The 13,168-nt window shown below is 40.2% G+C and overlaps 2 protein-coding genes across 3 annotated transcripts in view; one reads left to right on the top strand and one right to left on the bottom strand.

The window, feature by feature from the left end:
• Positions 1-13,168, top strand: part of LOC109686580 (uncharacterized) — a 301,371-nt gene that overhangs the window by 6,866 nt on the left and 281,337 nt on the right. Inside the window, exons 2-3 of one of the 2 annotated variants that reach the window (XR_012441070.1) lie at positions 4,585-4,645; positions 5,965-6,101. The exons of the other annotated variant lie outside the window; for it this stretch is intronic. The gene's annotated coding sequence lies outside the window, so the exon portion shown is untranslated. Of the gene's footprint in view, positions 1-4,584; positions 4,646-5,964; positions 6,102-13,168 lie in introns of those variants that run through there. 2 annotated transcript variants of the gene reach the window in all.
• Positions 1-13,168, bottom strand: part of LOC109689049 (uncharacterized) — a 595,734-nt gene that overhangs the window by 485,917 nt on the left and 96,649 nt on the right. The window lies entirely within an intron of this gene.

Below are 13,168 nucleotides of genomic sequence, written 5' to 3'. Positions count from 1 at the left end.
CACTCATGGCTATAAACTTTCCTCTCAGGACTGCCTTTGCTGTGTCCCATAGGTTCCAGCAGGTCTTGTTTTCATTTTCATTAACTTCCAGGAACCGTTTAATTTCCTCTTTTATTTCATCAGTGACTCATTGATCATTGAGCAATGTGTTGTTCTGTGTCCAACTGTTTGCATGTTTACTGTTGCATGTTTTTGTTTTTGAGTTCTAGTTTTAATGCATTGTGATCAGATAGAATGCATGGTATTTATTCTATTTTCTTAGGCTTGCTTTGTGCCCTAAGATAGGATCAATTTTGGAGAAAGTTCCATGGGCTGCTAAGAAGAATGTATGTTGTGCAGATGTTGGATGAAATAATCTGTAGACATTGGCTCGGTCCATTTGATCTATGGTGTGATTTCGATCTAGGATTTCTTTATTGATTTTTTTGTTTGGATGACCTATCTATTGGTGATAGGGGATTATTAAAGTCTCCCACTAGCACTGTGTTAGAGTTTATATATTTTCTTTGGTACTTCAGAGTATGTTTGATGAAATTGGGTGCATTGATGTTGGTTGCATAATTGGTTGGTAATTGTTATTTCCTTTTGGTATATTTCCCCCTTTATTAATATGGAATGTCCTTCTTTATCTCGTTTGATCAATGTAGGTTTGAAGTCTACTTTGTCTGTGTTAAGTATTGCTACTCCTGCCTGTTTTCGGGGGTCATTGGCTTGGTAACTCTTTTTCCAGCCTTTCACCCTAAGCCATTGCTACTTCTGTCAATGAGGTGGGTCTCCTGTAGGCAGCAGATTGGTGGATATTCCTTTTTAAGCCAGTTTGCCAAACAGTGTCTTTTGATGGGGGAATTAAGTCCGTTAACATTCATTGTTAGTATTGATAGGTATGTGGTGATTCCTGTCATTTAGTTATCTTTGTTGTTGTTTTGTGTGTGTGTGCACGTGCACATGTGTGTATGTGTGTGTGTGTGTGTGTGTGTGTGTATGTCTTTGTTGTTGAAGGGTTTGATTGTGTGCAGCTAAATCAATGTTACTCTCTACTGTCTTGCCTTTTCTTCTCCTGTGGTTTGGTACTTCCTGCCCTTTCATGGTTTTGTATGCTTTCATTTTCTGTGTGCAGGATTCCTTGAAGAATCTTTTGTAGTGGTGGCTTAGTGTCCTATGTTGTTTTAGTTTCTGCTTATCATAGAAGTCTTTTGTTGCTCCATCTATTTTGAGTGATAGTTTTGCTGGGTAGAGTATCCTAGGGTTGAAGTTATTTTCATTTAGTGCCCGGAAGACCTCACTCCACGCTCTTCTTGCTTTTACAGTTTCTGTTGAGAAATCTGCTGTGATTCTTAAGGGTTTACCTTTCTGTGATACATGTTTTTTCTGTCTTACAGCCTTCAGTATTCTTTCTCTATTCTCTGTGCTTGTTATTTTAATGATAATATGTTGTTGGGTAGTTCTATTTTGGTCAAGTCTGTTTGGTGTCCTAGAGGCTTTCTGTATCTGAATGGGCATAGTTTTCTCTAGAGTTGGGAAATTTTTTGTTATTATTTTATTGAATATATTACGAATTCCTTTTGCTTGCACCTCTTCTCCTTCAATACCCATGATTCTCAGGTTTGGTCTTTTGATGGAGGCAGTGAGTTCTTGCATATTCCTTTCACAGGTTTTGAGTCGAGTAATAGTTCTTCAGTTTTTCCTTTAATTACCATTTCATCTTCAAGTTCTGAGATTCTTCCTTCTGCTTTGCTCTTGTCTGCTGGAGTGGCCTTCCACTGTTTTTTATATTTGTGTTTCAATTTTTTCTGAGGTCACTTCCTCTTTAATATTGTCAGTTTTCATCATTAATTCATTTCTCTCTCTGGTTTTCTCTGTTTCTCTTTGGTATTTATTTAGGGCTTCTATGGGTTCACTTATTTGTTTTTGTGTTTTCTCATATTCTTTTGTTGTTGGTGGTGTCTTGGAATTTCTTGAGTGCTTCCTGTAAATTTTGGTTGACCTTGTCTAGCAATATCTCCATGAAATTTTCAGTGATTTGTTTCAGGATTGTTCTTTCTGTGTGTTCTTGTGGGCTTCATTGGGTTCCTTGGGATAGTCTGTCTTTGTTTTGTTGGGGTCTGGAACTGGGTATCCATTTTCTTCATTTCCCTCTGAATCCTGTGCCAATTTATTTTTTGGGGAAAAATGGTTTCTATCCCTTTTCCGTCTTCCCATCATTCCACTTGGTGCTGTTTCTGTCCCTATTTTGTGTGTAATTTAGTATTAGCTAACTTATGGTATTGAAACTAATGATACCATGAAGGAAAGAGAAAAGTAGAAGAAATAAAAGAAAAGAAAGAAAAAATAGAGAACAAAAGAAATCAACAGGGAGAGATGGTGGTCTAACATACAGTGAACAAGACAAGCACTTAGAGAGAAGGACAAAAAGGAAAAGGAAAAAAAATAGCCAAAGAAAAATGCAGGAGAGATGGTTGGCTAACAGTGAACAATACAAGCACTTAGAAAGAAGAAAAAAATTTTTTTTCAGGTTCAGGAACAATGGAATTTCAGTTTTAGTAGTTCTGGTGTTACTCCTTCAGCATCCAGTCCTGGTGTTGGTATTTAAGCAGTAAGTCTGTCATAGTCTTGCCAGGTGGTTGGGTCAGGGGATGAGCTTTGTGAGAGTCTATCTGCCCTATTTCAGGCACCAGCTCATCTGCTGCCTATTGTCAGCTGGCTGCTGTTGCAGGCTCTGCTTACTGAAAGTTCCTGTGATGAGCTACCTGTTCCCCCTTCTCCAGTGTGCTCAGAGCACCCCACCCTCTCTGCTGTATGTCTTTTTCAGTTCCTTGCTCATTGTTCAGATTTTTTTTGTGGGGTGGGGTTTGGTCTGTCCAGGGGGTTATGCTAGTTTATCCCAGGGGTGGCTGTGGGAATACTACATGCTGCTTATTTGCTCACCTGTTGGTGTGTGTCTCCCAAGCAGGTTTGGAGCTAGCATCTGGCAGCACAGGAGCCCTTCTCTTTTCTCAATGTAATGTGGCGTGGAGAAGCTTTGTATGGGCTGGGGGTTCAGGGTGTCAGAGTTCTGGTTATTCTTGGTGGTCTTTTTCTGCCAAGTGTGGCTCCAGCGTCTCAGAAACATTTTTGACTTACAGAGCTCACACTGTCTTCTTCCTCCCTCTAGACGCCATCTTGGATCTCTGTTTTTTTTTTGTTGCAGTGTTGGTGTTTGAACTCATGCCCTCATGCTGGCCAGGCAAACCCTCTACCACTTGTGCTCTGCCCCTGCCCTGCTGGTGCTCTGAATGGCAGTAGTGGTCTGTTTCTTTGTGAATTTTCCAAATAATGTTTGTAGGAGGTGTGTTCCTCAGGTGTATAGTTACTGAAGTCTCCATTCCTTTTACTTATATTCAGTCAGTGTTTTCACAGTGGTCATTTTTCTGTGAGTGGTAAGCATCACACATCTCCTCTGTGTCACATTGTCTTCAAAGTAGACATCAGGATGACTCCTTAAGTAGGATGACTAGTCTTAGAACACCTTCCCCTGAGTCTGTCTCCTCTGCTGTGTCCCACTCACCTTCCTGGCTCTCTGATGACTGTTACACATCTCAACTGCTGCTTTCTGGGGAGCCCCTGCTGTGACCTGTGCTGCTCTGCTTCTTGCTGCCAGATCTGTGGATTCCAACCTAGTTTGTCACGTTATGGACAGGTGACCACACACACATTAGAATGTGCTTTTCAGTCTTAAATCTTTGCATTTTTATGATGAAATATATTTGAGACAAATGAGTAAAACATTTCCTATAAAATTTAGTATTACTAACAATATGAATGCACTTGGTGTCCACATCCAGATTCATAGTTGGCTGCTCAGTCAACAGTGTCCCTAGGTGCTCTCCTGCCTGATTCATGCCAGTTTTGGCCCAATGCCCTGATTCTCTGGTGAACTTTCCTATTTTACAACCTGTTACTTTTTACTAAGCAGTGTTCTTTTAATTTTGCCTCCTTTCAACTTTAAGCAAGCGAGTCTTAATGGAACTGCAAAGGCTGATAGGTGTTTTCTTTGCCAAGGTATGTTTCAGAAGTGCCAGGGTCTGGGGCAGGGCCATTTTATCACTTGTATTGGGTTGTGTATTTGTTTTTTTGGACTTGACTTTTGTACTTGTGTGATAAATTGTGCTCCTGTCATTTCTCTTGTCTTTCTCCAAGTGCTGCAGCACAGCACTTGTTCTTTTATTTATTTATTTATTTGCTTGCTGTACTGGGGCTTGAACTCAGGGTCTTTTTTGTGATGGGTTTTTGCAAGATAGGGTCTTATGTGAGCTATTTCACTAGAAAGGCTTGGAACCACGATCTGATCTCTGCCTCCTGAGTAGCTAGGATTGCAGGCATGAGCCCACTGGGCTCTAGGTTATGGTCTAGTTGAAATTGTAGGTTAGGGTGATGTCATGCCTTCACTGAGTCAGGGAGGATGTGTTCTGTGCTCATTCATGACATTCATAGATTGGAATATGAAAATATGCTTTGCTGAAGAAAGTGGCATGATTGTAAAGGAACTTGAACCTAAACCCAATTTTTATATAAGTTTGTAATAATCCATATTGGTTTTTCTTTTAGGACAAAAATGGGGAGACCAGAACTTTGAAGAGGACTACAAAAATCTTGGAAAATATCTAAGGTAATTTGTTCTTACAAGAGAAGATAATTTTTCATGAAAAAATGTGGTGGTACACATCTGTAATCACACTATTTGGGAGACTGAGGCTGGAGCATCACAAGATCAAGTCTCACCTGGGTGTGTAGTGAGTTGTAGGCCTAGCTCCCTAAAAAGGACCCTGTCTCAATTGTATATATTCTCTCCATTTGTTTCTCTCTCTTTCTCTGTCTCTCTCCCACCCCATATATATATTCTCTATATGTATATTCTATAAATAGGTAGATAGATAGAAGGAAATATATGTCAAGCTCCAAATTCATTGACTCTCAAAAAAGTTTTTCTAAATTTACATACAGCTTGAGCATCCATAGTCTAAAATTGTAAAATCCTAAACTTATTGAACACCAAATGATGCCACACATAATACTTTGTGATGATTTATTATACACAAACTTTGTTGCATGCACAAAATTTAAAGATGTTATATTAGATTACCATCAGGATTTGGGGGTAAGGTGGATAGGAAACATAAATGAATTTTTGCCAGGCATCAGTGGCTCACTCCTGTCATCCTACCTACTCAGGAGGCCAAAATAAGGAGGATTGTGGTTCAAAGCCAGCTCGGGAAAATAGTATGAAAGACCCTATCTTGAAAAAAAACCTTCAAAAAAAGGACTGGTGGAGTGGCTCAAGATGTAGGCCCTGAGTTCAAACTCCAGTGACACAAAACACACAAATAAATAAATACTTTTATGTTTACACCTGGGTCTCAGGTCTTTGCTAATATTTCAAAATCTGGAATCCAAAACACTTCTCATTTCATGAATTTTTGATAACAGACCCTTGAGCTATACTTAAATGTAACACAGATGTTCAGTGTCTGCAAAACAGTGAACGTGGTGATAGTATTAATAAACCCCATGTGAGACTGGGTACTGCTGTCTCCGAATGTAATCCTAGCTAATCAGGAGGTAGAGATCAGGCAGATCATGATTTAACGATGGCCCAGGCAAATAGATCATGAAACCCTAGCTCAAAAAACCCATCAAAAAAAGGGCTCTTAGTGACTCAAGTGTTAAGAACACCCGCCTATAAAGTGTAAAGCCCTGAGTTCAAACCCCAGTGCTGCCAAAAAGAAAAGAAAAGAAACCTGAAACCCCATGTGAATAGCTATTTTGCCTTCCTTTTGAATATTCAGTCCATTCACATTCAAGTAGTTTCTACAGGATATAAAGCCTATGGTTTTCCTGATGACAGAAAAACTTAAGTGTGCTACAAATGACTAAATGTGAAATCATTGAGAAAGAAACTCTTTGTAACATACTGCACTTTTGTTACAGAAGTCAAGCAGTAGAGAGGCTTTGTGAACATGAGGAAGGCTGTCAATGGGGAGGAGCCTTCAGCCAGACTCATGAGATTGTGAACAAGGAAACTCCTGGAGGAACACCATGTGAAAGCCGTGTGTGTGGAGAAGTCCTCGATAGTCACTCATCTGTAAATGTGCCCCTCAGGGATCACAATGGACACAAACCATGTGAATACCTAGAATATGAAGAAAAGCCACGTAAATGTAAGGAAAGTGGGGAAACTTTCCATTTTCCACGGTGCCTTGATAAAAATGAAAGGATTCATACTGGATGTACCTATGAATGTAAGCAGTGTGATAAAGCCTTCAGGTATCTCAGTTCTCTTCAGAATCATAAAAGGATTCACATAGACAAACACCATGAATGTAGGAGATGTGGGAAAACCTTCAGAAGACATGGTGACCTTCAAGACCATGAAAGAATTCACACTGGAGAGAAACCATATTCATGTAAGCAGTGTGGTAAAGCCTTCACTCAACCCAGTTACCTTAAAAAACATACAAGAAGTCACACTCTAGATAAACCCTTTATATGTAAGCAGTGTGGTAAAGCCTTCCAACAATCCATGTATCTTCAAAGACATATAAGACTTCACACTGGAGAGAAGCCTTATGTGTGTCAGCAGTGTGGGAAAGCCTTCACTTTGTCCAGCTACCTTCTGAAGCATGAAGTAGTTCACACAGGGGAGAAACCCTATTTATGCAATGAGTGTGGCAAAGCCTTCACCCACTCCACTTCCCTTCATAAACATAAAATAATTCACAATGGAGAGAAAACTTATGTGTGTCAGCAGTGTGGGAAAGCCTTTACTTTGTCCAGATACCTTCTGAAGCATGAAGTAGTTCACACAGAAGAGAAACCCTATGTATGCAGTGAGTGTTGGAAAGCCTTCACCCACTCCAGTTTTCTTCATAAATGTAAAAGAGTTCACACTGGAGAGAAACCTTATATATGTCAGCAATGTGGGAAAGCCTTTGTCCAGGTACCTTCTAAAGCATGAACTAGTTCACACAGGACAAAACCCTAACTTATGTAAGGAATGTGGCAAAGCCTTCACTCAGTCCAGTTACCTTCACACACATAAAAGAATACACACTGGATAGAAACCTTATGTGTTGGCAATGTGGGAAAGCCTTAAGGTGGTTCCCTTCCCTTCGAAAACATGAAGTAGTTCACACACGAGAAACCCTATGTGTTAACAATGCAGAAACCTGCAGTAGTTACATCAGCATTCTCAAATAGAATGCCTTGTTAATGTGATAAATGTGAAGAAACCTTGTTAATGTGATAAATGTGAAGAAGCTGTCAGGTGCTTCAATTATTTTTGAGTTCATGAAACAACTCACACTTGAGAAAAACCCTTTCTGTGTAAGGAATGTAAATAGAATTTCTTGACCCCAGTTTCATTTCATACTGTGAGAGATTCACAGTGGAAAGAAATGCCTTGGATGTAATTTGGGAACATCTTCAATCATTCCAGTTCCGTTCACACACATGGAAGGACTCACACTGGAGAGAAACCCTAAGTTTAGGATTTTAAAAGGTTTTAATATCATCTGACATTCCTAGCACTTATAATATTCACAGTGTAAAGTACCTTGGAATGCCTTGAGTCATAAAAGTTCAATTCACAGATACAAAATCACAGAGGATAGAATCCTGTTGAATAGCTGTGTAAGTTTTTACTTGGTTCACATGGAGGAAGAATACGTAATATATCAAAATAATGGCAATATGATGTTGTCAGTTTTCTTAGGCTTTGTGTCATGTACCTGTAATCCTAGCATTGGAGGCTCAGGTGGGAGGATCTCAAATTTGAGTCTAGCCTGGACTACATTGCAACACGCTGAGACAAGAGTTTTTGGTTTTCATAAATAATTTGAATGTCCCATGTCAATTCTAGTGAAATCCCATGAATCTAAGTTGTTTGTGGAGACTAAGACAGACATATTTGTACAGAATGTGCATTTGTGCATATTGCTCCAGAAAATACCTGACCTGAAGTTAATATTCTTTTTTTCTTCTCTTTTTTTATGATGGTAATATTCTACAAGTCATACATGTATTGTTTGTATCAGTGACTCCTTTTTAAAGTGCACCTTTAGATTATGTCTCATTCAGACTCTTGAAAGAAAACATGGTGACACAGTTTTGTAAGTACCATTCAGAAAATAGAGTATAAGTTTTATAGGTGATATTTATTTTAATCTGAGTAATTAAATTTTCTTTCTGCTACTGGCCTTGGGTGATAGATCCTAAATATTTTTCTGTTTTATGTATGTATCCCTTGAACTGAAAAAACAAGTGTATTTTCTAGTTGACCTTTGGATATATTTTTTCTTTAAGCATTGTTTTTGTCTGTTTCTTAGATATAGTTTACATTGACACAACTTCCAGACTAACAAATGTCATCTGTTTTCATTTACTGATAAAATACATGAAAAATTCTATGGTTCCTATATCAGATCATTTGTAATTTTGCCAAACTTTTCATTTAAATTTGGGGTCCACATTTGCCATACAAAAAACCTTTAGGTGTTTTCTTCATGTAGATTTTGCTTTTCATGTTTATACTGTTAAAACTTTCAAATTTGGAACATAATTTGTTTCATACATCAGACCAAAAATTAATTCATGCTGTCATTAGGAGCCCCTTCCCAAAATCCAGTAGGACTATATCTTTTTTCCAACAGAGTAGGACTATATCTTTTTTGCAACAATTTGTCTCCAAATTGTAGCAGACAAATACGTGCACAGACCACGAATGACTGCTTTGTGAATCATAGCATTCTGAGTAGATTTTCTTATATGATTAGTGGGGTTGTTGCTGTTGGTTTTTATTGTGCTGTGGGTTGAACTCAGAGCCTTGCACATGCTACAAGAGTAATGTATTCATTGGCTAGGCACTGAGCCACGTGACCAGGACTAGTGTTTGCTTTAGGGGAATTGATTGCTACTGACCATTGGATGCATGGGGGGAATGAAATTCTTCCTTTGAAATCATAATAGTTTTTACCTGGAAGGTGGGGATAATGAAGTGCCCGTCACATTAATGAGGGGAACTTTGTTCATTTGTTTTTACCAGAATGTGCTTTGTCAATTTTAAGACACCTGAATAGGAAGGCTTTGCTTTTGTCTTCATCCATCTTTGTCACCAAGGAGCACTTCCTGTCATCAGAGCAGCGAGACACGCTTCTTCGTAAGAGCCTTGCTGTGAGTGTGAGGCTGACTCTAGTGCTTGTACCTGTTTTGGCCTGTGAGGTGATGTCACGACTGTGTGAACAGACATGTCAACGAAGAACACTGTTTAGCAGTGCACATTAGAAGAGCTTCCCAGGAAGAGTCCATGTAGAGGTCCTTTTCTCTGCTGCCACCAGCTGCCTGGGGCCTGAACTGTGACACTAAGGAGCCTCAGAAGATACAAAAGTATCCCAAAAGGCTGGTGCACAGTCCAGATCCAAGATATCTTGAGCATGGTGGCCACATCAAGGATCTCCATGATGTAGCAGTGGGCACTGGCCTCTATCATCTTAACTGGGAAAACTCCTGTGTGCTTTGTGAATCGATTTATCTCAGTTAAAATATAGAACTTCATTCAGTTACACAGCTGGTGATGGGACACTTCTCTTTCAATCTCTGAGTGTAGGAGAGCAGTGTGTTTAGATAAACTGTCAGAGTACAAGACTAACAAGGGACACAGACAGGATGCAAGTTGATGCAATCCTTGGTCACTTGGAAAGTAGAACTTCTGTGTAACTTTAGAACATCTTACACACCATCTGTGTAGACTACAAATGACAAATACTCCACGTGCTTTGCTCCAAACAGAGACATGAGAAAAAATATTCTTCCCATGCTGTGCTGATTCATTTGTGAGAAACACGAAGTGAGGACAAATGCTCAGTCATCGTCAGATGGAAGTGAAGGCAGTAAAGTCTGTGTGGGAGGTGACAATGTACAAGCTGGGGTGTGTGTGCACCTTCTCTATGGAAAGTCACTGTGCAAGTGGTGAGAATGTCCTCACTCGTCATTGCTCTTGCCATATCCAGTGCCTCTACAGCCCTATGTCAGCAGCTGCTCCTGTGTGGATGGGGACAGTGGTTGCACTGCAGACTGCCCTGCCTGTGGCTTTGTCCATCGTGAGTGTCTATAGAGATACAGTATAGGCCCAGTGCACTTATACGTAGAGACATGGAAATATAACACGTCTACCCTAAGTCTAAATACTTCACTGTAGTAGAAAATCAGCTGCTATTAGCATGTTTGGTGTCTCAGTGCATCAGTTCTCAGTGGCTGAATGCTTCAGCCATTCAGACATGAGTTCAGACATGAGAATCTGGAACTGGAAACTTTCTTACTTTGGAAGTCATATCTGTGTTGCACTCCTTTAACATCATGCAAGTTTTTATTCCTGATTCCTTTATAAATGGCCACAGTATTCTGCTATGTACCGGGTGAGTGATGCAATGTGCACTGACTCCCAGTTTCAGGGAGGGTTTTGGTCGTGTGTGCAGTGTTAGCCCAGGATGGGTGATTTCTGTGGGTGGAGTGACTGCTGAGCAAGTCCACTGGGAATTCTCCCCTGGAAACATCAAAGGATTTCTGGATGCTCCAAGGTCACTTATCTGAGTACAAATGGAGGTGAGCAGCAGACAGCTTAGCATTTGAGTGCCATCCTCACTTTAGAGAAGGAAGTATATTGTCCGCCTCAACGGGGTAATTTCAGGGTCTGTAATGATAGCTCAGTGCATTATGATTCATGATCCACAACGTCCACTTTGCTGTCCATTGGTGTCAGTTTCATGAGCTTGAGTGTCAGCTCACGTTATGGGGCATGGTAGAAAAGAAGCAGCTCTCAGTTTTACTAGGTGACAAAGGAACTCTGTCCATTTCTTCATTTATGTGTTATGTTTTCTTCACACTGTTGATAGACATGGGGTCTCATAATGGTTGATATTTCAGTTGCTCCTTTCTATGCTTCCCCCCAGTTTTTCCTCCCCCTTACAGCAAGGTAGTCAAGGAGAGGGCTGAGGGTGTAACACAAGTGTTCAATCCCCAGTACCACAAAAGGAAGGTGAGGGAGAGGAAAGGAAGGAAAAGTCAAACTCAAAGAGCCCACACTTTACCCAAATCACATCCTCATAGTGATGACTCTCTGTGATGTCCCAAAGTCAGCACGTGTCCTGTGCACTGTGACTTATGTTTTTGTGCATCTTTTCTATTGTGACATCTATTACTCAGGACTTTCTTGTGGGGGTACTGGAGGATGAGCAGCTCAGGACTTTTTTTTAATATCACAATCAGTGTAAGATGATAGTTATCAATATGATATTCTGGGGATATGCTACAGATACCTTGCTTTTATTTTATTTAGTGATTGATTTTTCACAGTTTTGGGGATTGAATTCAGGGCCTCATACTTGCAAGGCAGGTGCTTCACTATGTGAAGCCAACCTGGCCAACCTGGTTTTTGAGAAAACTGCGTCATGTTTTTACGCACAATTTATATTTGCCTTTTTCATTATGCAAGTCAACATGAAGGAATGAGAAAGTCTATGTGGGATAATGAACTTAGGATGAAAATATCACTTAATCAGGTAAGCCTGTGTTTCCTGTGTGATCAAATTAATCTCCGATTCAATTACAATAGCCAAAACTTTCTTTAAAAATATTGAGGTGAGGGCTGGCAAAGTAGCTCAAGCAGTAAGAGCACCTGCCCAGCAAGCATGAACCCTTGAGTTCACACCCGGTACTGGCAAAAATTATCAGTATGGCCCTGCTATCATGACAAAATTTTTTAGCCATTGTGGTGGCTCACACCTGCAATCTTAGTTACTTGGAGAAAAATCAGGAAATGGTTCAAACCATTCTGGCTAAAGTTTTGAGAGACCCCATCTCAACCACTTGCTGGGTGCAGTGACCCCGCCTTCACTGGTCATCCCAGCTGCATGGGAAACATAAACAGGATCATGGTCCAGGCCAGCTTCGGCAGAAACATGGGCCCATACCTGAGCAATACCTGAAGAAGGAACGGCTGGAGGTGTGACTCAAGTGATGAAGCACCTGCCTCGCAGGCTTGAGGCTTTGAATCCAAACCCCGGTACTACAAAAATGGACTGGAGGTGTGGCCCAGGAGGTCTAGCCACATCTAGCAGAGTTAGCCACAAAGCCCTGAGTTGAAACAACTCTAGACCAATGTCCTTGATGAACATGGAGGAAAAACTTCTCAACAACATATTGCAAACTGAATTCAACATGAGTGAGTTGGCTGCATTCCAGGGACATAAGGATAGTTCAGCAAATGTAATGAAATTAATGAATGTAATCAATAAGTGTAACATAGAACACAAATAGGATCAAGGACAAAAACCACATGATCATCTCAATAGAAGCAGAAAAGAACTTTGACAAAATTCAAAAGCCCTGAGCAAATTGGGATAGAAGGAGCATGCCTCAAGATAATCAAGGCTATACATTGATGAAACTGTACCAAATGTTAGCAAATGGGACAAGCTAAAAAACATTTCCCCTTAAGTCAGGAATGAGACAAGAGTGTCCACTTTCTTCACTCTTAACCGAATTAGTGCTTGATCTGGGCACCAGTGGCTCATGCCTGTAGCTCCGGCACCTTGTGAGGCTGAAATCAGGAGGACCGTACTTTGATGCCATCCTGGGCAAATAATTCTAAATACCCCATCTCCAAAATAAGCAGGGAAAATGGACTGGCAGTACGGCTCAAGATGTAGAGCGCTGCTTTGCAAGCACTGAGTTCAAACCCCAGTGCCACCAAAGAAAGAAAGAATATTTGAATTCTCAGCCAAAGCAATAAGGAAGAAATAAAGAAATAAAAGGGGCACAAATAAGAAAGGAAGAAGTCAAACCATCCCTATTTACAGATGATTTGATTGTAAAAGGCACTAAAGTTGCTACCAGAAAACTCTTGAGATCAGATAAGTTTGGCCAAGCAACAGGATAAAAGTCAACATAGAAAACTCAACAATGTTTCTTTTTTTTCTCCAACCCATATTGTTCATATTTATTCTGATCACATATAAGAATAGATACTATCAATTACTGTCCTGGGTTGTGCTGTGTGTGTGTGTGTGTGTGTGTGTGTGTGTGTGTGTGTCTGTGTCTGTGTGTGTGTGTGTCTGTGTCTGTGTCTTTGATACTAGGT

Source organism: Castor canadensis, chromosome 14 (genome assembly GCF_047511655.1).
Source record: "Castor canadensis chromosome 14, mCasCan1.hap1v2, whole genome shotgun sequence".
In the NCBI taxonomy this organism is placed as follows: Eukaryota; Metazoa; Chordata; class Mammalia; order Rodentia; family Castoridae; genus Castor; species Castor canadensis.
The sequence above is the reverse complement of the archived record's forward strand: the minus strand, read 5'-3'. Positions and strand labels throughout refer to the sequence as shown.